Here is a 1,163-nt window from a genome sequence, read left to right on the forward strand (position 1 = left end):
AAGGGAAGAGAAGAAGAGGTAGACAGATGAAGAGGTGAATTGACAACATAAAAGAGTGGACAGGAATGGACTTCGCGGAGACTCAAGCACTGATATTCGTCAGGGGTGGAGACAATTGGTTGATTGCTCATCAGTGATGGTGCCCCAACGACCAATGTGGTTATGGGAGTGATGATGATGATGTTGATGATGTTGGATTTAAAGTTCTTTTAGTCGTAATATTCCCAGATGTGACTTGTAAATGTGTTTACAGCACTTGAAAATCATGAGTCAGACCCCCAAAATCACAAGATTAGTTTAACAATCATGAGATTAAAAAACCCCACCAATATGGGGTTCTTATTATTTGGTTTCTGATTTCTAAGCCTATGGGATGCAATTAGATCACATTTTCAGGCTTTTCCTCTATAACTATGAGGACTAAAAATTTAAAAGAAAGAAAGAAAGAAAAGAATAGAAACTTTCCAGAAGCTGGGTGTCACAAGCTGGCTGGCCCTTTAAGGCTAGCCACGCTCAGCCTCGCCTGTGACTAGATCTATTCTTACAGCCAGCTGTGATGGAGACTTAATTATATTGTCTCACCCCAGCTGAGGAGGATCAGAGAGAGGACCACTTAACCAGAGCTGTGAGCTCAGTCAAGGGGAAGAAGTCCCTGAGAGCAGAGTCAGGCAAGTTCCCGCTCTCTAGGACAGGTCTGGTGAAAGGCAGCTGGAGAGAACCGGGGGGGAGCAGGGCAGGTAGCTGTGGGTGGCCTGAGATAGGACTTATAGATAGGAGCAAGTTTCCCAAAAAAAGCTGCTGGAGTCTCCAGGCAGGGGAGCTAGTGGGGAAGCTCTGAGAAGGATCTGTGGGGAGAGGCACAAATAGCCCAAGAAGGGTAAAAGCAGGATTTGTTGTGGATGTTTAGTTTGACTACTTGGACTTGTTACCCCAGAAGGGGACTGAACCGATCTTAGATGTGATCAGGCCGGAAGGCCAGGACACGGAAGATGCAGACAGAGACAAGCCATCATCGGGCTAAGGAAGTGACCACCAGCAGGAGCAAGAGCCAAGGAACCCTGCAACAGTTCATGATATTTTTTTGCTTACTGGGGGAAGTAGAAGCTTCTAACGGTGTCGGCACCTGATGGCCTTAGACCAGGTTTCTGGGGTAACAAGTCCAC

This window comes from Trachemys scripta, chromosome 10 (genome assembly GCF_013100865.1).
Source record: "Trachemys scripta elegans isolate TJP31775 chromosome 10, CAS_Tse_1.0, whole genome shotgun sequence".
Taxonomy (NCBI): domain Eukaryota; kingdom Metazoa; phylum Chordata; order Testudines; family Emydidae; genus Trachemys; species Trachemys scripta.